This window comes from Apium graveolens, chromosome 10, assembly GCF_009905375.1.
Source record: "Apium graveolens cultivar Ventura chromosome 10, ASM990537v1, whole genome shotgun sequence".
Lineage (NCBI taxonomy): Eukaryota > Viridiplantae > Streptophyta > Magnoliopsida > Apiales > Apiaceae > Apium > Apium graveolens.
In genome coordinates, this window is record NC_133656.1 from 85,184,152 (window position 1) to 85,206,466 (window position 22,315).

Here is a 22,315-nt window from a genome sequence, read left to right on the forward strand (position 1 = left end):
ACGAGAATAAAACTCATAAAACCGTGTTTACGGAAATATCGTAAACAATACTAACAAGAAGCAATGATTATGGGATGAATCATAAACTTTACTCAAAACTGAACTCTTCAAATTAATACTTATTTTGCTGTCATATCAAATTAGATATCAATACAAACTTTGATGCTCACAACCTACCCCCGCTAAAATAGGGAAGTCAATATTAATTATCTATACTAATACCACCTTTGATATTTAACAACAACGTAAGTATCAGCATAAATCAGGATCTGAATCAAAACCGCATTTTACCATTATTCCAAAACAGAAACAGTTGATAAATCATTTATTCTATGGATATAAAAAATGATATGATAATTTAGATTAGGATCATCCTCCGACGGACGTACTATCACATGCTGATCAGGCCGTGTGATAGCACAAGGTCATGATTCATGGAAACGTGACCCCAAAAACACGAGTACTCAAATAAAAGGCAATATACCTGCCTGTGGCAAAAATTGTGTCATAATATTTCATATGGCACTTAGAAATAGCCCTCCGTTGGACCGTCCGTCCCGGTCACTTACGCAATTATGATCCAATCTTAAAACCTTTTATTGAAATGGGGTCATGATAATCGACACCCGAAATAATTTTATTCCCCCAATTCTTGGGTAGGAATATTCGCAACCAAATCACTTTTCTCAAAATCCAAAACATTTATAAATCCGATAATTTGATAAGTAAAATCACTTGACTATTCTGAACATAGAATAGCATATGAGTATTTGCATAAACAGAATTATTTAATTCAGCGATATGTAAAACATTTATCGATTCTAAACTGAGAATAGGGAAAGCAATTCTTGCATGATAAGATTCAAAATAAATATCACTTGAACAATAAGTGATGATAGATATACTTGCCTTTGGGTTTTAGTAGTTAGTCACGCTCGCAAAGATGCATTTATTCTGACATTCTGTCTCAAAGCATCACCGTCCTGCTTTTCAACACTTTACTGATATGCTACTCCTGCGATTGCTAGAACCCAGATATCCAATACCATTCCATCTCATTCTTTATCCAACGTCTTGTCCCGACCAGCTCGAGAGATCTGTATCTATAATTAAAAGATATAGCTTTAATCATCTAAACGATAATCACTCGACAAACTGCACGTCAAAATCCTATCGTCTACCCATACGATAGCCCACACATAAATATAACAGACAAACACAGGACTCTTGATCCGCATGCACACGTAATTCACATAACATGTAAACACATAACTCACATATCACATAATTCATATCAGATATGACTCGGTTCACTAAAAGGTTTGACTCGGTACATTTAAAACTGAAATCGGGTCAAAAATATGATTTATCGCCCAAAAAATCGACTCAGAATGATTCACAAATCAAACGATCTTTCAATACAAAAGAAATTAGGTCTCAAAAGTATTTTTATTGAAAGTAGAGTATTTTTCTGAGTCTAGAGGCGTTCGTTTCCTATTAAACGGACGAACGGTCTATTTATTACGATAAAATAAGAAAAAATCAATTAATAATAATATTAATTGATTTTTACATACCAAAATATAAATTTTAAAAGCTCAAAATAATTTTTAGGAAATATTTAAATTAATTATAAATAATTATATTTTATTTAACTATTTATAAATAAAATTAATTAATTAAATTATTTAATAAATTAATTAAATCAATAAATAATTAACTAAAATAAACTACAAATAATTAAATCAAAGTTAATTTTTGGAAAATATTAAAAGAAGATGATTTTTTTTTGGAATTTAAAAATAATTAAGTAAATAATTTTTGGAGTTCAAAATAATAATTAAATGGTTTTGAAATTAAAAGGAATAATTTTAAGAAAATAAAAATGAATTTTGAATTTGTTTTTTTTAAAACAAAAGGCAGAAACAGGAAATCAGGACTAGCAGCCCTAAAAAACAGATCAACGGGCGGACTGCTAGGGAAGGTGACCGGAACCAGGCGAAGAACACGCCGGAAACTGGAAATTCTTTCCAGAAGCCGGTGAGTTCTGCCGGTGTCCGGCGAACCTCCGGTGAGTCTAAAATGACTCCAAACATAGCAGATTTCAATCGTTTTTGTTTCCTAAACGATCCCTACCCACCCAGAAATCCAGAAATAGCAACTACCAAAACAATCAATCACCCCTTCGACTTTCCGTCCAAAAACACGAGCAAACCTGGCGATGAACTCGGAGATTTCCGGCAAACATCGACACAGTCGATTCTAAACCATATTCAACGTATAATATCTGAAATTAAAGGTTGCAACACCTACGATCTAAACCCAGCAACAATAACATTCAAAAATCAGTAAATAATTCAGGAATTCGAAACTAAAATCCAAAAAAAAAAGAATTCGACTTAATCATTCCCAAATTCAAACACTACAATTTTATACCTAATTCGACTGTTCTGGACATGATAAAGCTAATTATAACATCCAAATCATCCAACAACTAGCAGAAATCATAACCCGAATTCGACTCAAGAACACAAAATATCGACTTTAATCAATAACCCACCTCGACTCTTGAAATTGGTATCAAAATGAAGGGCTCGAAGAGGGCTTTCAATCGGTTATTCAAGCTTCAAATACGGATCAGAAACGCTCTTAGAATCATTGGATTTGTGTCAAGAACACAATTATACCCCCAAACTTGTTCTTGGGTTTTAGGAATTTTCTGAAATTTTATATAAAAATGAATAAAATAATAAATCTGCTGGTATTTATATTTTTACTGAAATTACATCCCAAAATAAATTAAGGGTGTTTTATTCCCATAATTAAAATAATTAAGTCCCAAAATCATAATTACGGGAAATAATTTTAAAAACGATAAAATACAAAATTTGTATCGAAATTCCCCAAAAATTGTGAATGATTCGGAAATGCAGAAATCCTGGGTAATTGAAATACGATTGATTTTATAAAAAATTAAAAACACGAATTTTGTGGGCTTTGATGTCCCGGTGGGGTCCCGGTCCGATTATTTTTGAAAAACAGAAACGATATTTAAATTAACAGAAAACCCCGAAAATACATAAAATGCTTTCAAATGCATATAAAACAAGATAAAACGAGTAACGCGAGTAAACACGTACCCAAATTACGGATCGATTCATATAAATACAATTTAAACATGTAACAAATATCCTATTGGATTATATCAGATCCGAAAATAGATTACTTAGCCATTAAGTAACTATAAAACGATACAATTTTAATACCAGATATGGATAATTATCAAAACCGGGCTTTTCATAAAACACCATATATGAAAATAATGTAAAAGTATCCCGTCTCTCGAGAATACGGGTCTTGTTGATTTATCGAAATGGTTATCGTATCGAAAATCTTGCGTCGGGCCGCGCACGGGTCAAACCGTAATCCGGATCGAAAACGTCAAAACACGGAAAATGTCCGGAATTACCAGATTAGGTTAGGAAGGAGTTTTTGGAAGAGTTTCGGGTTGTAAAAACGCAAAAACAATTAAATTTGGACGATTCCCGGCTTTATAAAATAATTTTGTAATTATTCAGAAAATAATTAATAATTCATAAATCATTATAAAATCATCCAACAGTCCAAAAATTACCAGAAAAATATCACAATTATCTATATTTTATTCTGGACATATAAAAATTCAAATATTCAAATAATGTTATATATAAACAACCAAAGCATCAATTCCAATTATCAGATAATTCACAAAAATTCAAATAAAAATGCACATAAATAATTCCAAATAATTATAATAATAATATTTGAAAATATGGGATATTACAATCTACCCCCATTATAAGGATTCCGTCCTCGGAATCAGCAGAAGAGAACACTAGGGACCTTCTGACCAACTTTCCAATACTGTCTAATTAATTTTTTCTCAAAATTCCAAATAACACCGCAATTCCTTATACCACACAATTATCACGGGAGCTTCACTCCGCACCATTGTTCCATCCACATCTTTTGACCAATTTTTTCAATAGAATCATTTTTTACTGATTGCGAGAGAGAAAGAAGAATAAAAAGAAAGATAAAGAGAAAGAAAAAGAAAGAGAGATAAAGAGAGAAATAAAGAAATGGATTGACTTCGGTATATGCCACTAATATTACAACTGCATCGTAGTCCACTGTTGCTCTTGGTAATCCCATCACATAACCCTGCTTTGACTTGACAAAGATAACTCAGTTTAACCTTATTGTCATACCTTCGAATGTTTGGGATGATAAAATCATGGAATTTCAAAAAGAAAAGAATTTGATACCGAAACAGAACAAAATCTGAATTTGAGAATGTGATATCCCGTATTTTTCAGAATTATTATAACTTTTATTTTAATATACTTATGCGTTTTTCTGATTTAGAAGGAATAAAATAGTGGATGTTTTATTCCTATTTGATGAGTTTTGGTATTAAATGGTTATGTGCTAACTATTAAGTGTTATATCGATCCTTGTTAATTTCTAAAAATATTTACTTAAATGTATTATTTTCAAAAGGTTATTTGAAAACCGATCATTTTATTGATATCGGTAAATTGAGTTTGTTTAGTAATATTAGGGATTGGATGGATATTTTGTCTGCTATGTTTGGTATGTAATATTAATTGTGCGGAACTCAATTGTGATTGAAGATTATTTGTGTTATTAATTACTGAATCATATCGTTTTGTTTTTTTGTCTTTAAAAGTGATTTTATTGAAAATTTAATTTCATAAATATTTAAATTATCTTTAAAATTATTTTTATGACTTTATAATACAATAATTATTTTTGGGATTTTATAAAATTTAGAAATCAATATTTCATCAACTATTTAGCCCTGTATGATTTTCTGATTTCATTTATTTTTAAAATCCGTACTTAATTCCAAAATATTTCAAAAATTACGACACTCATATTTATTGAAGTTTGGAATATTCTGAGAATTTCAAAATTATTTTGGGAATTTTTGGGATTAATTTTACCCGCGCGTTGAATCATTTAATTGTTAAAAGCGGGTATAAATTGCGTTTCAAAAATTGTTTTAAAATTTTAAAATTTATGTTCTTATAAATTTCGGGATATTTGTAACATTTTAAGACTATTTTCGTGATTTTCTGAATTTGTTTCAAGTGCAGCTCGGTTCGTTAATTGTGAAATGCGAGTATAGCGCGCAAGTCAAAAATGCTTTAAAATTATAAAAATTTTATTTTATTAGTTTTTATATATTACGAGAATTTTAGAAGTATTTCGGTTATTTTTCGAGTTAGTTTCACCTGCAAGTTTGTTCTTTAAATATCGAAATGCGGGTTTGATTTTAAATTCAAAAATGTTTGAAAAATTTAAAAGTTTTATTTTACTAGTTTTTAATTATTCTGGGAATTTTAAAATTATTTTGGTAATTTTTCGATTTATTTTTACTCACAAATTATATCGTTAAAGAGTAATTTACGAGTCAAAAGTCAGCCAGCAGTAGAGAAAAGGACACGTGTCAATACTAAGACACGTGCCTGTTGTTTTGTTATGCGTATGTCACGAAAGGAAAAAATAAACCAAAAGAAAACCAAAACGAAAGCAAACTCACCTCCCCTGTTTTATTACTTCCACCGCCCCACTCTTCCCTCTTTCCTGTCTCTCTCTGTCGTATATATTTATTTACTTTTAATTTTCAAAAATTCATATCTCTCAAACCGTACATCCAAATTTCAATTGGTATATATATAAACGATTAGCGCTTCGATACCTACGCATAGGTATATATATTGCGAGGTTTTGAGAAGAAAATTTGCGGGGCATATTTCCGTTATATTTCCGTTTTAATTTATTTTCGGGACATTAAAAAGGAGTATGACGATGTTGATTACTCCACATGGCATCTAAACGTGTATATGTCTATGGCTATTAATTTCGGATTTTTCTGGAGATATTTTCCGGACATCAGATATTCTCTTCGGGGTGATCAGGATTTATTTTGGATGCGGATCTCTCGAGTTGATTGGGACAAGACGTTGGTAAAGAGTAAGATGGAATGACATTGGATATCTGGCTTCTAGCAATCGCAGAAGCAGCATATCAGTAAAGTGTTGAAAAGCAGGACATTGATGCTTTGAGACAGAGTGTCAGGATAGATGCGTTTATACGAGTGTGACTAACTACTAAAAACCCAAAGGCAAGTATTCCTATCATCACTTATTGTTCAAGTGATATTTATTTTAAATTTTATCATGCAAGTATTGCTTTCCCTATTCAGTTCGAGATAGATATATGTTTTACATATCGCTGAATTAAATGATTTCGTTTATGCAAATACTCATCTGTTGTTCTATATTCAGAATAGTCAAGTGACTTTACTTATCCAATTATCGGATTTATAAAAGTTTTGGATTTTGAGAAAAGTGATTTGGTTGCGAATATTCCTACCCAAGAATTGGGGGAATAAAAATTATTTAGGATGTCGAAGGATTCGGCTCCTTTTTCAATAAAAAGGTTTTTAAGATTGCAATGGTTACGGGTTACTGGTTATGGGTTACAACGTAGGTGATCGAGATATCGGTCCAGCTGTAATATCTTTCAAGGCTAGTTATGCCTTTTCTGGCGCCCTATAGGTACCGTATGCCTTCGGGATACGGGTAGTACCTATATTTACGGTATGGTTACGGGATACCGGTGTTGTTTCGCGACTGATCATCGGGAACAACATGAAATGTTATTGGTTCCAATCTAAATTGATATCTAAATTTCTTTATTGTTTTGAGAATCATAGAATAAATGATTTATCAACTAATTCTATTTTGGATTAAAAGTACTGATTCTATTTTGGATTAAAAGTGAATTGTGGCTTTGATTCAGTTTCTGATTTTGAGAATACTTAGTTTGTTGTTAAATATCAAAGGTGGTATTAGTATAGATGACTGATGTTGACTTCAGTATGGGTGTTATGAGCATCAAAGTTCGTATTGATATCTAATTTGATATGACAGCAAAATAAGTATTAATATCAAGAGTTGAGTTTTGAGTAAAGTTTAAGATTCATCCATAATCATTGCTTTTTCTTGTTGTGGTGGTTTACGATATTTTCGTAAACACTGTTTTACGAGTTTGATTCTTATCAATATTCAAAGTATTGCTGAAGCCTTTCGTTTGAAAATATCAAAAAGAGTTTTATGATTCAGCAATTATGATTTCAAATGTTCTGCTCTAATGCAGATGTCGGTTTTATATGAAAACAACCATATATATATTATAATGATCTTGCTGAGCATTTCTTCCGCTCATACTTGCCTGTTTTTAAATTTAACCTCCAGTGAGGATAACTTGCGTTGTTTAGCTGCGTAATTCGAGGAAGCAAAGAAGAAGCTCTTGGAAGGTGTTTGATCCAGGGTTTGCGGGCTAGTGTAAGTTTTATTGTGTAAAGTTGTTTATATTATATTATATTATATTATAGTTGTGTATTTTATTTGGGCCTAGTATACTTCATTTCGAAGTTATACTAGTGGGTTTAATTTTGAGATTGAGATTTGTTGAAAAGAGTTTTAAAAGAAAGTGAAAAATTTATTTGTGGAATTTGGATATCTTGTTTCTAGAACTGTAACCTTAAAAGATCTTGGAGTAGTTTAGGGTCATAAATGATAAATATCTTCTGCTGGCATTTATTTATTGATTTAACAGGTTGATTTGGATTGAGGTTTCATAGTGACGACCAAGTCTTCTGACCCCGGATTTGGGGGCGTTATAGAGAAAATGTATTGTTGAAATAAAAGAATAACTAAGAGATCAATGTGACCAAATGAACTTGGTATTGCGTGTCCAAATTAAGACACTACTAAAGGTTGTTAACCTTCATGTATTCACAATACACACAAGTGATGGCGTCCCATCCAACTCCCATCACACGGACAGGTCTACCTTGTGTCCCCTATAGTCAGGGTTGTTCATCTCAGTCAGAATAAAAGAATATCAAGGAATTCAAAATCAAATGAATAAAACTGAAAAGAATTCAAAGCTGATATTTCTGAAGGAAATGAAATCCAGAGAATAAAATTCCGGCACAAAATGAATAAACTGGTGTTAGGGAATATATCTTCTAACTGATATTTCTTTTTGAGAGAAGTCAAAAAAATTTATAGGAGAAGAAGGTATTGCCAAAGTCTTAATACTTATCTTCTATTTGAACTCTTCAGTTGACTCGTCTTCTGATTCTAGACACTTCATCATGTTCTACGGATATCGATAATCTTCATCGTCGTCGAATCTTAGTAGCCTCGGAAAATTCCACAATAGAAGTTTGCAGCTTCCCGGAGTCCCATCTAGCTGAACACAACCATATCGAACGAATGCGCCTATCTTAACTTACTCATTGGTATTATATCCGATAGTCCAACAAGAACTCGGTATGAGCTCAAACGTCCTCACATAGCTATACACACTCCTACTCACTCTCGTTTCTAGTTTACTATAACCTCAGCTCTGATACCAACCTGTAACGTCCCCAAATCCGAGGTCAAGGGATTTGGTCGTCACTATAAAACCTCAATCCAAATTAACCTGTTTAATCAATAAATAAATGTCAGCGGAAGATATTTATCATAAATGACCCCAAACTAATCCAAGATCTTTTAAGGTTACAGTTCTAGAAACAAGATATCCAAATTCCACAAATAAATTTTTCACTTTCTTTTGAAACTCTTTGCAACAATTCTCAATCCCAAAACTAAACCCACTAGTATAACTTCGAAATGAAGTATACTAGGCCCAAATAGAATACACAACTATAATATAATATAAAATAAACTTTATACAATAAAACTTACACTAGCCCGCAAACCCTGGACCAACCACCTTCCAAGAGCTTCTTCTTTGCTTCCTTGAATTACGCAGCTAGACAGCGCAAGCTAATCCTCACTGGAGGTTAAATTTGAAAACAGGCAAGTATGAGCGAAAGAAATGCTTAGCAAGTTAATTATAACATATAGGGTCATTTTGATATAAAACCGACATCTGCATCAAAGAAGAACATTTAAAAATCATAATTGCTGAATCATAAAATTTTAGTTGAGGAATCCCATAATTGATTCCTTAATTGTATTCAAAACTATTTTGATATGTTCGAGCGAAATGCTTCAGCAATACTTTAAATCTTGACGAGAATAAAACTCGTAAAACCATGTTTACGGAAATATCGTAAACAATACTAACAAGAAGCATTGATTATGGGATGAATCATAAACTTTACTCAAAACCGAACTCTTCAAATTAATACTTATTTTGCTGTCATATCAAATTAGATATCAATACGAACTTTGATGCTCACAACCTACCCGCGCTAAAATAGGGAAGTCAACATCAATTATCTATACTAATACCACCTTTGATATTTAACAACAACGTAAGTATCATCATAAATCAGGATCTGAATCAAAACCGCATTTTACCATTATTCCAAAACAGAAACAGTTTATAAATCATTTATCTATGAATATCAAAAATGATATGATAATTTAGATTAGGATCATCCTCCGACGGACGTACTATCACATGCAGATCAGCCCGTGTGATAGCACAAGGTCATGATTCATAGAAACGTGACCCCAAAAACACGAGTACTCAAACAAAAGGCAATATACCTGCCTGTGGAAAAAATTGTGTCATAATATTCTATATGGCACTTAGAAATAGCCCTCCGCTGGACCGTTGTTAGGGCGAAATCACGAACTAATATTCACGCAAGTATACGCGTTCGCAAGTAATATAGAATACTTTCTAGTTCGTTCCCTCAGAGACTCAGACTAATTTATTGTCTAATTTAACTCACTCACCAATGTATGACTACTTCTCAATGTTAAGATAATAACACTTAAAATTGTTGATTAAATATTAACTATAATTAACTACTTAATTAACCACTTAACTAACACTTCAATTTATCAATAATAAAACACTCATGAGATCACAACTTCATTATTACTTCCTTCTATAGCCATAGTTATTACCTTTAGCATGTGACAGTGATGATATTAATCGAATAACACAAAACTAATAAAAGCCAACTTTCATTGTACTAATACCATTCTACCAAACATCCACAATTAAGATAGAAGTTGAATAGTCATCAATTATGTTGAGTTCCTATATGTCTACAGAAATTGACAACACAACGATTTAAGCACAAGTTATTCCTTTTTGATTACATAGGGCAAATAAAACTGTTAGAGTTACCCACTAATCATGCACAACGTACATGAACCTATGCTAGCATGGCAAGTTCTAAATCTCAAGATCCACCGTCGCTTCACAAGAGATTAACACCCTATCTTATATGTTCGCGACGCACATAAGACGAATACACACAACCAATACTAGATATCATGCAATCATCACATACTAAAGTATTAAACAATTAACTAAAGAATTCCATAATAAATCCGTTGCAACCCCATGATCACGATTAGCCCATAATAGAACTTATCGCCATCATGGGTTCATATGAAATCATGATAAACAAACACAAGAAAATAATAACTAAACTGATTATATTAAAACAGAGTACGTCACAAGAGTAAATAAGTCAAAGCAAGAAAACTAGCATCCAACGTTACAACGAAACAAGAATCACAAGAATATATGCTTCCTCTTCGTTGCTGTGTGCTAAATCGGTCTTCTTCCTTATCTCCTTCGCTTCTTGCAAAACACAATCTAAAACATAATCTCCTCTTAATACTCTGTGAAAAACGTCTCAAATCTACCTATATAATAGTCCCATAAAACTCAGATTACATAGAAGTGGAAGCCAAACAGAAGTAGAAGTCTAAAATAATATATCTTTTTCCCCGACCCTGCGCGGCCGCTCAGCATTTCTGCGCGGGCGCGCAAGGCTGCTGCGCGGCCGCTCAGCATTGCTGCGCGGGCGCGCAGGACCCTTCTGGAAAAATTCCATGTTTGCTCCGTTTCTTCGCCGTAATCTTCCCGTTCTTTTCCTCTCGCAAAGGTGAACACATGCCAAGGCTTATTCTTGATGATTCCTCCTCCGAAATGCAACGAATACCCTGAAATGTATAAACACTAGAAAAACGCATCAAATACACAAAATACTTGATTTCAAGACACCAATTTAAGCCATTTTAAGACATTCTAAGTGGTATAAAATGCCACTTATCACACCCCCAAACTTAAATCGATGCTTGTCCTCAAGCGTCACAGACTCAAAAACAAATAAAAATATGCATGAATGCAATCTATATGAAAATGCAACGATCCCCCTTACTACAATTAACCAACCAAATTGTCACGTCTCAACGAATGCAGTTAGACACTAAAGATCAATAAACTCATGCAAACGGACATACCGCCAGAAACGTGGTGTGTGCAAATACTTAACAGATATGCTTTGGAACTAGACCAATTACTATGACTAGACTATCCTCAAGGCAATCCTACGATTATACAAAGAATAAAAATTCTAGGCACAAAGTGATATACAACACTACTCTGGAGCTTACTACGGAATCGTGCTTTTTATTTACAACTCAAATGCTTATTTGACCGTGCAATGAGTGAGGTCCACAAAAGACTTATACAATGGTATCCATGTAACGAGCGTTAGGTTAGCGGATCCCAGACTCTAAAAGCCTTAGGTCACTAGGCACAAAGTCCCCTAAGAACTTAATAACTCGAATACCAAAGAGCCCACTCTTGATCAATTATGCAAAAATTTTTTTTTCTCTGAGCAAGTGCGTTTCGCTCCATCTTGCTCAACCCTAGACTATTCGCATAACATGCAAGCCGGCTACTAGCCATTTGACGCCTAGCCACAACTAGCAATAAATTCCATTTTTACTCCATTTTTTTTCTTTTTCATGCCTTTACCACTAAGAACCTATTATCAAATTCTAAGCATAATAAATAGATTATCCTCGAAAATAATCAGATTATAACAACAATCTAGTCCTTAAGCATTCTCTAAGACTTAGTGACAATACAAGTGCTTCTAGCATGCATATCAACCTACACAACTTAATATCACTTTAATGCTATCACTACACTCGCATCAATATCACAATTCAGTCGATAAATCATTGCAAAAGGGATCATGGTATATGCATGAGCTATATGATATGACAAACAAATAAAGCTATATATAAAAAAAACTATATGGCAAAAATTATGCAACTATATGACCTAACTATCATGAATATGCAGCTATATGACACACACAAAATATTCCTTAACTACCACCCCCAAACTTAAAATCTTCACTGTCCCCAGTGAAGGTAGTAGAAAGGAACACAGGGTATACCTACTCGGAGTCATCATCATCACCCTCAGTGGGTGGAGTATCAGGCGGCGGGTATGCAGAGTCCTCACCAAAAACTGGCCACTGGATATCAGCTCCAAGGCCTCGAAAAGCAGTCCCTAACGCAAGAGTGAGCTCCTGAGCAAACCTGCTCTGCGTCTCATACATGGCATCCATCCGCCGTGAAAGCCTCCTATACTGGGCATCACCCATCCCAGCACCCTCCTGAGCTCTCGAAGAACTAGCCTCACCACGCCCTGGCCTGACCATAGTAGCACCTCGTGCTGGACGCCCTCCTGGAAGACGATAACCCAGCCCATGCTCCTTAGGCTCACCACCGGTCCACTCCTGCATCCCATTCAGAGTGCCAGAATCTATCGGAGCTGTTGGCAACTGCAACTGCTCATGAGCCGGCCAGTTCACTCCTACTGCTCGGCATAGCTTTGTAACCGTGGATGCATAAGGGATGTTCATATGCTTTGCTCCCCTCAAAATCTTCAGAATTTCTTGGTAGATAAACTCACCAAGGTCCACATAGTATTCCTCATTCAGAATTCCCCACAACAGCTGTGCTCTCTCAACTGTGACCTCGTGTGCATGTGAAGAAGGCAAAATATTAGCACATATAAATGCATTCCATGCACGGGCATACCTGTTCATGGCGATCGCCGGAAAGTGACGATACTCATTATTGGCTGGACTGCGGTTCCAAACTGTGCCCGGTCGACAGAGAGTCGCACAAATCAAATCCAAGTCAAAATCCTCAGCAGTCTTTTCATTACCATTCTCCTCCTCGGGCTTCCTCTCTCGCTGTCCAATCACACGGTGAATCGCCGCAGGGTGATAATCAACCGTCAGCCCATGAACTACAGAAAACCCATTCTTTTCAGCCTTTGCGTTCGCGTAGAACTCGCGAACAACACTCATCGGTACTGCTTCGGGTGACTCACAAAAAGCTATGCACCCCTTCTCTGCAATCATGGGCAACAACTCATCATCCCTCCCTGATGGTAAAAACCCCCTCTCCTTCAGAATCGGCTTCCCCAACAGCCTAGTGTACTCCTCCTCCGCGGCTCTGTCAGTTAACCGAGGCCTTGTAGCAGTACCCCTTGATGAATCAGCAGTAGGAACTGTGCTGCTACTGTCAATAGTGCGTGCTCTCTTGGGTGCCATTGATTTGTGAATAAAAGTGTGTAAGAACTGATTTTTGATGTTTATGAGAGGGTTTAAGTGTAGGAAGTTGTGGGAGATATGTAGGATAGGTGTATGTATATATAGGGTGTGGAGTAGGTTAAATTAGATTAGGAGTGGGGTTGAGGGATAAAATCATGGGGTAATGGGAAAAGAATTGGTGGGTTTATGGGCTGTGATGGGTTTCTGTGTTTTTGTTTGTTGTTTTTTTTTTCTGAACTGTAAAAAAAAATTCTGGAACTCGACGCGCAGCTTTGCGCAGCTTTCTGCGCGGGCGCGCAGAAAGCTGCGCGACCGCTCAGCATTTCTGCGCGGGCGCGCAGAAAGTTGCGCGGCCGCTCAGCATAGCTGCGCGGGCGCGCAGAGGGTCTCTGGAATTTTTTTTTTCAGCCCCTGTTTTCTGATTTTTTTGTGTTTTTGGATAGGTTATTAACTTCTAAGGGTTCCTGTAACAACAATTCATGGGTTGCCTCCCACGCATCGCTTCTTTTTCGTCATTAGCTTGACGTTCCGTATCTTTCTCAAATAGTCAACAAAATGGCACTAACCACCTCTCGGTTTGCCATGTCCCCATAGTAGTGCTTCAACCGCTGACCGTTAACCTTGAATGCTTGGTCCGAATCATTCTCAAAAATTTCCACCGCTCCATGTGGAAACACAGTTTTGACAATAAAAGGTCCGACCACCTTGATTTCAACTTCCCAGGAAAAAGTCGGAGCCGAGAGTTGAATAACAGAACTTGTTGCCCTGGCACAAATAACTTAGGATGTAGCTTCCTCTCATGCCACCTCTTCACCTTTTCCTTATACATTTTGTTATTCTCGTACGCTTGAAGTCGAAATTCATCAAGTTCATTAAGCTGAAGCATTCTTTTCTTACCAGCTGCATCTAAATCCAGGTTCAATTTCTTCAATGCCCAGTAGGCCTTATGCTCAAGCTCCGCCGGTAGATGACATCCCTTACCGTACACCAACTGAAATGGTGACATCCCAAGTGGAGTTTTGTATGCTGTTCTGTAAGCCCAAACAGCTTCATCGAGCTTTAAAGACCAATCCTTCCTTGACGGACAAACAACCTTCTCTAGAATGCGCTTTATCTCTCTGTTAGACACTTCCGCTTGACCATTTGTTTGCGGATGATAGGCAGTAGCTACTCGATGATTCACATTATAACGCTGCATCATAGAAGTGAACTTACGGTTGCAAAAATGCGATCCTTCATCACTTATGATTACCCGAGGTGTTCCAAACCTTTTGAAAATTTGCTTATGAAGAAAATTTAGCACTGCCTTTGCATCATTTGTCGGTAAAGCTTTAACTTCGACCCATTTTGAGACATAATCGACTGCCAGCAAGATGTACTGATTATTGCAAGACGAGATAAAAGGCCCCATGAAATCGATTCCCCATATATCAAAGACCTCGACTTCAAGCATCACATTTAATGGCATCTCATCCTTCCTTGACAAATTTCCCACTCTTTGGCAACGATCACACCTTAAAACAAACTGATGAGCATCCTTGAACAAGGTAGGCCAGAAAAAACCTACTTGCAGAATACGAGCTGCCGTCTTCTCACCTCCATAGTGTCCACCATAAACCGTGGAATGGCAGTCTCGTAATATCCCCTCCGTCTCACAGAACGGGATACATCTCCTGATGATCTGGTCAGCTCCCTGTCTAAACAAATATGGTTCATCCCACATATACCACTTCACCTCATGCAGAAACTTCTTCTTTTACGCGGATGTCAAATTAGGAGGCATTATATTGCTGACAAGATAGTTTACAATATCTGCAAACCATGGTTCTTCCTCCTGAATTACAAACAACTGCTCATCCGGAAAAGATTCATTGATTAACGTCCTATCTTGTGAAGTAGAATCGGGATTCTCCAACTTAGAGAGATGGTCAGCTACTTGATTCTCAGTACCTTTTCTATCTTTGATCTCTAACTCAAATTCTTGAAGTAAAAGCACCCAACGAATGAGTCTCGGCTTCGAATCCTTCTTAGAAACCAGATAGCGAATAGCTGCATGATCAGTGAATACTGTCACTTTCGTACCAAGCAGATAAGATCGAAATTTCTCAAAGCCAAAGACTATAGCCAAAAGCTCCTTCTCAGTAGTGGTGTAGTTCAATTGGGCCCCATTTAAAGTCTTACTCGCATAGTAGACCACATGGAAGAGATTTTTCTTGCGCTGTCCCAGAACTGCACCTACCGCATAATCACTCGCATCACACATCATCTCAAACGGTTCTGTCCAATCTGGTGCTGTAATAACTGGTGTCGTGATCAAACTCTCCTTGAGAGTCTCGAATGCTGCCAAACATTCATCATCAAATTTGAAAGGCACATCTTTCTCAAGTAAATTGCACAACGGCTTAGATATCTTTGAAAAGTCCTTGATGAATCGCCGATAAAAACCCGCATGACCGAGAAAACTACGGATTCCTTTCACCGAATTAGGTGGGGGAAGATTTTCAATGACTCCCACCTTGGCCTTGTCCACCTCCAGACCTTTGCTAGAGACCTTATGCCCAAGGATAATGCCTTCACACACCATAAAATGACATTTCTCCCAATTAAGCACCAAATTAGTTTCCACGCATCTTTTGAGTACGGCGCGCAGATTATTTAAACATTCATCATATGAGTGTCCAAAGACGGAGAAGTCATCCATGAACACTTCGACGTTATTTCCAATCATGTCAGAGAATATAGCCATCATACATCTCTGAAAGGTGGCCGGGGCGCCACATAACCCAAACGAAACTCTACGAAAAGCAAATGTGCCAAATGGACAAGTGAAGGTAGTCTTTTCCTGATCCTCTGGTGCAATACAAATCTGATTATATCCGGAATAACCATCCAGAAGACAAAAATACTCATGTCCCGCCAATCTGTCAAGCATTTGATCAATAAATGGAAGAGGAAAGTGATCCTTTCTTGTGGCTTTGTTCAATTTCCTATAATCCATGCATACTCTCCATTCTGTAACTGTTCGAGTAGGGATGAGCTCATTCTTTTCATTTGCGACCACAGTGATACCTCCTTTCTTAGGAACACATTGTACAGGGCTCACCCACGAGCTGTCAGAAATAGGATAAATGATGCCTGCATCTAGCCATTTCAGAATTTCTTTCTTCATCACCTCCTTCATGATGGGATTCAGTCTTCGTTGCTGTTCCACAGTTGGCTTACTTCCTTCCTCTAGCAGAATTTTATGCATACAATATGAAGGACTTATCCCCTTGATGTCTGCTATGGTCCATCCTATAGCCGATTTGAATTCTCTCAAAATCCTTAAGAGCTTGTCTTCCTCACTACCTGAAAGGTCAGCTGAAATAATAACAGGTAACGTAGATGAATCACCTAAAAAAGCATACCTCAAGTGTTCAGGTAATGGTTTGAGCTCTAAGGTAGGCGCTTCCTCTATTGATGGTTTGAGCTTCCCTTCAGCGTTCTTGAGGTCAGAAGTACCAAGAGATTCAAATGGTATATCCATCTTTCGCTTCCAGGGAGAAGCGTTCAGATATTGTAATTGCTCGTTGCTATCTTCATCATCACTATCAAATTCCCCCACTAAGGCCTTTTCCAATGCATCAGACATTAGCATGTGCTCGAGTTCCGAAGTAACTGCGGAATCAATCACATCCACTTTTAAGCACTCCTCATCTTCTGTAGGGAATTTCATTGCCTTGAATACGTTGAAGGTCACATCCTGGTCTTGAACCCGCATAGTAAGTTCCCCTTTTTGCACATCTATCAAGGTACGGCCAGTAGCCAAGAAAGGCCTCCCCAAGATTATGGGAATCTTCTTATCTTCCTCAAAATCCAGAATAACAAAATCTGCAGGAAAGAAGAGCTTATCCACCTTGACGAGCTCATCCTCAACTATGCCCCTTGGGTAAGTAATGGAACGGTCAGCCAATTGTAGCGACATGTATGTGGGTTTTGGATCAGGCAGATCCAGCTTTTTAAAGATCGACAAGGGCATCAGATTAATGCTTGCTCCCAAATCACAAAGGCACTTGTCAAAAGTTAGATTGCCAATGGTGCAAGGAATGGTGAAGCTTCCTGGATCTTTCAGTTTTGGTGGTAACTTTTGCTACAGAACAGCGCTGCATTCTTTCATGAGAGCAATGGTTTCAAGGTCATCCAGTTTCACCTTCCTTGAAAGAATAGTCTTCATAAACTTCGCATAACTAGGCATTTGTTCCAGCGCCTCAGCGAAAGGTATATTGATGTGAAGTTTCTTGAACACCTCCAGAAACTTCCCGAACTGTCTATCCAGCTTTTGTTGTTGCAATCTCTTAGGAAAAGGTGGTGGAGGATAGAGTTGTTTCTCCCCTGTATTAGCCTCAGGCAGAGTGTGTTCAACAGTAGTCTTCTTTGGTTCCGCCACTTTCTCCTTTTGCTTAGATTCTTCATCTCTAACTTCAGCTTCGACTTCTTTTGCCTTTTCAGCATCAGCTACTTTTCCAGACCTTAAGGTAATAGCCTTGACTTGCTCTTTAGCTTCCTTCCTGCCTGGTATTTCCGTGTCACTGGGAAGAGTGCCAGGTTGACGATTGAGCACTGCATTGGCTAATTGACCGATTTGATTTTCCAAGGTCTTGATAGAAACCGCCTGACTCTTGCACAACAGCTTAAGTTCCTCAAAATCAGCACTAGTAGGTGCAGCTGCACTTCCCTGTTGAGGATATGATTGTCTTGTAGCATACTGTTGTGGTTGCTGGAATCCAGGTGGGTTAAACTGTTTACTCACTCCTTGCTGATATGGTGGCTGAATAGCATTCTGATTATTTCCCCAGCTGAAATTTGGATGATTTCTGTTGTTAGGATGATAGGTCGCTGGCACAGGCTGCTGTTGTCGCTGATAATTATTCACATACTGAACAGATTCGTTGACAAGAGAACACTGATCCGTAGCATGAGAACCTGCACAAAGCTCACAAACCATAGCTATTTGATTAACTCCATACGTAGCCAAAGAATCAACCTTCATTGATAGCGCTTGGAGCTGGGCTGCAATAGCGGTGGCTGCATCAACTTCCAGAATACCTGCTACCTTGCCTTATGTCATCCTCTGAGTTGGGTTCTGATGCTCATTTGCAGCCATCGTCTCGATAAGATTGTACGCCTCAGTATAGCTTTTAGCCCATAAGGCGCCTCCAGCTGCTGCATCGAGCATGGGCCGAGATTGGGCCCCCAAACCATTATAAAAACCAGTGATTACCATCCAATCCGGCATTCCATGATGTGGACATTTTCTCAACATTTCCTTGTAGCATTCCCAAGCCTCGCACATAGATTCTGTAGGTTGCTGCGCAAACTGAGTAAGAGCACTCCTCATAGCAGCAGTCTTCGCCATTGGATAAAACTTCACCAGAAACTTTTGCGCAAGATCTTGCCACGTAGTGATGGACCCAGCTGGTTCAGAATGTAACCAGTCTTTAGCCTTATCCCTCAGTGAGAATGGGAAGAGCCTCAACTTGATAGCCTCATCAGTCACGCCATTATACTTAAAAGTGCTGCAGATCTCGACAAAATTCCTTATGTGCATGTTGGGGTCTTCAGTTGCCGCTCCTCCAAAAGAAACAGAATTCTGCACCATCTGAATAGTGCCCGGCTTGATTTCAAAGGTGTTAGCTTGAATAGCCGGATGAAGGATGCTTGACTGAATGTCATCAATTTTAGGCCGAGAAAAATCCATAAGAGCTGGATCAGCTTGAACAATACGATCTCCCATGTTTACTGGTTCTTTCTGCTCAGTTCCTGAATCCGAATCCTCAAAATCTAACTTCTCCGGTGTATCAAGAACTTCGTCTTTCTCCTCAGCTGTATCTAAGGTCCTCTTGCGAGCACGAGAACGAGTTTGCATAAACGTTTGCTAAAGTACCTGAAACACAACCGAAAAGAGTAATTAACTACTACGTCCTAATCACTGAGTCCTAATGACCAATGATGGTAAGTACATAAACTAAACAAATACGCCGAGTCCCCGGCAGCGGCGCCAAAAACTTGTTAGGGCGAAATCACGCACTAATATTCACGCAAGTATACGCGTTCGCAAGTAATATAGAATACTTTCTAGTTCGTTCCCTCAGAGACTCAGACTAATTTATTGTCTAATTTAACTCACTCACCAATGTATGACTACTTCTCAATGTTAAGATAATAACACTTAAAATTGTTGATTAAATATTAACTATAATTAACTACTTAATTAACCACTTAACTAACACTTCAATTTATCAATAATAAAACACTCATGAGATCACAACTTCATTATTACTTCCTTCTATAGCCATAGTTATTACCTTTAGCATGTGACAGTGATGATATAATCGAATAACACAAAACTAATAAAAGCCAACTTTCATTGTACTAATACCATTCTACCAAACATCCACAATTAAGATAGAAGTTGAATAGTCATCAATTATGTTGAGTTCCTATATGTCTACAGAAATTGACAACACAACGATTTAAGCACAAGTTATTCCTTTTTGATTACATAGGGCAAATAAAACTGTTAGAGTTACCCACTAATCATGCACAACGTACATGAACCTATGCTAGCATGGCAAGTTCTAAATCTCAAGATCCACCGTCGCTTCACAAGAGATTAACACCCTATCTTATATGTTCGCGACGCACATAAGACGAATACGCACAACCAATACTAGATATCATGCAATCATCACATACTAAAGTATTAAACAATTAACTAAAGAATTCCATAATAAATCCGTTGCAACCCCATGATCACGATTAGCCCATAATAGAACTTATCGCCATCATGGGTTCATATGAAATCATGATAAACAAACACAAGAAAATAATAACTAAACTGATTATATTAAAACAGAGTACGTCACAAGAGTAAATAAGTCAAAGCAAGAAAACTAGCATCCAACGTTACAACGAAACAAGAATCACAAGAATATATGCTTCATCTTCGTTGCTGTGTGCTAAATCGGTCTTCTTCCTTATCTCCTTCGCTTCTTGCAAAACACAATCTAAAACATATCTCCTCTTAATACTCTGTGAAAAACGTCTCAAATCTACCTATATAATAGTCCCATAAAACTCAGATTACATAGAAGTGGAAGCCAAACAGAAGTAGAAGTCTAAAATAATATATCTTTTTCCCCGACCCTGCGCGGCCGCTCAGCATTTCTGCGCGGGCGCGCAAGGCTGCTGCGCGGCCGCTCAGCATTGCTGCGCGGGCGCGCAGGACCCTTCTGGAAAAATTCCATGTTTCCTCCGTTTCTTCACCGTAATCTTCCCGTTCTTTTCCTCTCGTAAAGGTGAACACATGCCAAGGCTTATTCTTGATGATTCCTCCTCCGAAATGCAACTAATACCCTGAAATGCATAAACACTAGAAAAACGCATCAAATACACAAAATACTTGATTTCAAGACACCAATTTAAGCCATTTTAAGACGTTCTAAGTGGTATAAAATGCCACTTATCAACCGTCCGTCCCGGTCACTTACGCAATTATGATCCAATCTAAAAACCTTTTATTGAAATGGGGTCATGATAATCGACACCCGAAATAATTTTATTCCCCCAATTATTGGGTAGGAATATTCACAACCAAATCACTTTTCTTAAAATCCAAAATATTTATAAATCCGATAATTGGATAAGTAAAATCACTTGACTATTCTGAACATAGAATAGCAGATGAGTATTTGTATAAATAGAATTATTTAATTCAACGATATGTAAAACATTTATCGATTTTAAACTGAGAATAGGAAAAGCAATTCTTGCATGATAAGATTCAAAATAAATATCACTTAAAAAATAAGTGATGATAGATATACTTGCCTTTGGGTTTTAGTAGTTAGTCACACTCGCAAAGACGCATCTATTCTGACATTCTGTCTCAAAGCATCATCATCTTCCTTTTCAACACTTTACTGATATGCTACTCCTGTGATTGCTAGAACCCAGATATCCAATACCATTCCATCTCATTCTTTATCCAACGTCTTGTCCCGACCAGCTCGAGAGATCTGTATCTATAATTAAAAGATATAGCTTTAATTGTCTAAACGATAATCACTCGACAAATTGCGCGTCAAAATCCTATCGTCTACCCATACGATAGCCCACACATAAATATAACAGACAAACACAGGACTCTTGATCCACATACACACGTAATTCACATAACAAGTAAACACATAACTCACGTATCACATAATTCATATCACATATGACTCGGTTCACTAAAAGGTTTAACTCGGTACATTTAAAACTGAAATCGGGTCAAAAATATGATTTATCGCCTAAAAAATCGACTCAGAATGATTCGCAAATCAAACGACCTTTCAATACAAAAAAAATTAGGTCTCAAAAGTATTTTTATTGAAAGCAGAATATTTTAAACCATATTTTAAACCATATTCAACGTATAACATCTGAAATTAAAGCTTGCAACACCTACGATCTAAACCCAGCAACAATAACATTCAAAAATCAGTAAATAATTCAGGAATTCGAAACTAAAATCCAAAAAAAAATAAGAATTCGACTTAATCATTCCCAAATTCAAACACTACAATTTTATACCTAATTCGACTATTCTGGACATGATAAAGCTAATTATAACATCCAAATCATCCAACAACTAGCAGAAATCATAACCCAAATTCGACTCAAGAACACAAAATATCGACTTTAATCAATAACCCACCTCGACTCTTGAAATTGATATCAAAATGAAGGGCTCGAGAAGAGCTATAAATCGGTTATTCAAGCTTCAAATACGGATCAGAAACGCTC

The 22,315-nt window shown here is 36.9% G+C and overlaps 1 non-coding gene across 1 annotated transcript; it reads left to right on the top strand.

Annotated features, from left to right (window-relative positions):
• The first annotated feature begins 18,759 nt into the window (after positions 1 to 18,759).
• On the top strand, positions 18,760 to 18,866 carry LOC141694287 (small nucleolar RNA R71). The gene has a single exon (XR_012563607.1). It is a non-coding gene; the product is annotated as a small nucleolar RNA R71 (small nucleolar RNA).
• Positions 18,867 to 22,315: the final 3,449 nt, after the last annotated feature.